The sequence below is a fragment of the Tamandua tetradactyla genome, chromosome 13, assembly GCF_023851605.1.
Source record: "Tamandua tetradactyla isolate mTamTet1 chromosome 13, mTamTet1.pri, whole genome shotgun sequence".
Lineage (NCBI taxonomy): Eukaryota > Metazoa > Chordata > Mammalia > Pilosa > Myrmecophagidae > Tamandua > Tamandua tetradactyla.
The window spans coordinates 51,566,769-51,569,311 of record NC_135339.1 but is presented as its reverse complement, the minus strand read 5'-3'; the positions used below and the strand labels follow the sequence as shown (position 1 = coordinate 51,569,311).

Genomic DNA, 2,543 nt, shown 5'->3' with positions numbered 1-2,543 from the left:
TTTCTCACCTCCATGATTTATTCTGAGAAATCCACACATAGTCTTATTGGGCTTCCCTTGTGTGTGATGGATTGCTTTTCTCTGTCTGCTTTCAAAATTCTCTCTTTCTCTTTGATATCTGATCATCTGATTAAGTGTTTTGGAGTATGTGTTTTTGGATCTATTCTGTTTGGGGTATGCTGCAGTTCTTGCATCTGTAGTTTTATGTCTTCAATAAGAGATGGGAAATTTTCAGTGATAATTTCCTCCATTAGTTTTTCTCCTCCTTTTCCCTTCTCTTCTCCTTGTGGGACATCCACAACATGTATATTCATATGCTTCATGTGGTCATTCAGTTCCCTGAGACCTTGCTCATATTTTTCCATTCTTTTCCCTATATTTTCTTTTATGTGTCAGATTTCAGATACCCTGTCCTCTAGTTCACTAATCCTTTCTTCTGCCTCTTCAAATGTATTGTTATAGGCTTCTATTTTTTTTTCAGCTCCTCTATTGTGACTTTCATTCCCATAAGTTCTGTGATTTGTTTTTTTCAAACTTTTGATTTCTTCTTTTTTCATCCAATGTCTTCGTTTTTTGTAACATGTAAAATTTAATTCATAGTTCCACAAAGTACACATATTTGTCAATGCTCATGAGAGCATTATCATAAATGCGTTTCAGAAAATAATTTGTTACAATTACCAACAATAAAACATCAAAAAAATCAAACATTAAGAGCTGAGGTCCCCAAGGTACCAAAAGAAATAAAATCACTTCTTCACATTAGAACTTTAAAAAAATAGTTAAAAGAAAAATTGACTAGGCTCTGCACAGCAGGTTAAATATGCAGTCACCTCAAACAGAAATGATTTAGTCCTCTCACTTGTTTCTGAAAGTGTGCTCTAACATCCAGTTTTCTATAGACAAAATAGCAAAAGCACATAAAATCATTAGCAAAGGCCCCTTTGTTTTAGACTTAAGTTCACCTCTGATGCAGCCAAAGTTTACATGAACAATTATCAAACTACTGTTTTATTAATATTATAAGCTTGCAATATTTTTTCCCTCATGCCTATTTCAGGTCCCAGGTTCACAGGCATATGCTTTAAACCAGTCAAATTTACAAGCTGGTATGGCATCCTCACTCACAAAACATTCAAAGAATGGCTTTATAACGTTATGATTGTTCCATCTTCTTCTAAGAGTTTTTATCTGAAGCACATATTTCAAATTCTGTGTTTGCACCACTTGCTACGGGTGCCAAGTTCATTCCATTAGAAGGAATGAAACTATTCAGTCCAGACTCAAAGCTGAGCTCTACTTGTGTTGGTTGCAGACTCTCAGTCATAGGAGAGCCTTTGGGAATCTGTGGCAGCACACTATTATCTTCAATAATAATGTCCTCTTCACCACTGTCCTCGCCGTCTGGCTCAAAGCTCGGCTCCATCTGCTGAGGATAGCCAAGAAGGCCATTATCAGGAGACTGGCCTGAGCTGCTGAAAGTTCGACTGTTCCTCAGTGTTCTTTGTCTGATTTGCTGGTCTCATGGTAATGCTGAGGTTGTGGCTGTTTGCACTCATCATGTCTGTGACCTGTTTGAGGCTCTTCCCTGAAACTTCTATGCCATTAATCTCCAGGACCTCGTGATTGACAGCTGACAGTCCTGTGCCTCGGGCCAGGTCTCCTGGGGACCAGTCGGGATATGAGGATCCCGGGCCCTTCTCCAAGCTGTGTGGGGTCACCCTGACACTGCAGCTGTCCGGGAAGTAGAATCTCAGGAGTTTCTCTGTGCCATATTTGTAAATACAAACCCAATGATACATTTCTGGGAGAATATCCACATCCGTAATAGATGGCACAGGTCTTAAGTCTTGGGGCATACTAATGACTATACATGGCTTTTTCCTGTGGTCGTCAGGATGCAATACGTTGGTTAAAACATTCTTCTTCTTTATTAGTGTGTCTGTACCACAGGCACTGTACTCTACTTCTTCTTTCTTTTGTATAAAATCCTAAGCAGTGGATTGGCTGTTGAATGGCTTTGTTATAATTATCATCACTATGTATAGGTAGTAAGTCTCCATGGATGTCTGCATAGCCTACTAAAACGTCAACATCGAGTATCTTAACATGTTGCAGCGATCCATAAAATTCATCAAATTTTCGAGGTTTTGATCTTTCCACAAAAAACTGCTGAAATTCAGCTCCAAACTTGCTCTTCACCTCCATGGTGGTCAGGCAGCCACAGCCTGCCGCCTGCAGGTGGCTGAGGTTCATGCTGGCACCAGCCGCTGCTCGGGAGCACGGGGGCGAGTGGCGGGGGGGCGAGAGGCACAGGGTCGGGGGGCGCGCGCCGGGACGAGCTCGGCAGAAGTGCTCCACCAACCGCCTCTCGGGCACCTGCAGAGGGGGCTGTGCTGGGCACAGCGTGGGACTCAGCTCAGCGTGCTCTCCATGCACAGGACCTGCTGTGGGACTCCCTGTGTCTTCTTTATATCCTCCCTCAACTCATTGATTTGATGTTTGATGCGATTTTCCATGTCTGTTTGAACATCGTGAATTAG

The 2,543-nt window shown here is 42.0% G+C and overlaps 1 pseudogene; it reads right to left on the bottom strand.

Annotated features, from left to right (window-relative positions):
• Positions 1–1,148: 1,148 nt before the first annotated feature.
• Positions 1,149–2,256, bottom strand: LOC143653143 (partitioning defective 6 homolog beta pseudogene; annotated as a pseudogene).
• Between the last annotated feature and the right edge of the window lie 287 nt (positions 2,257–2,543).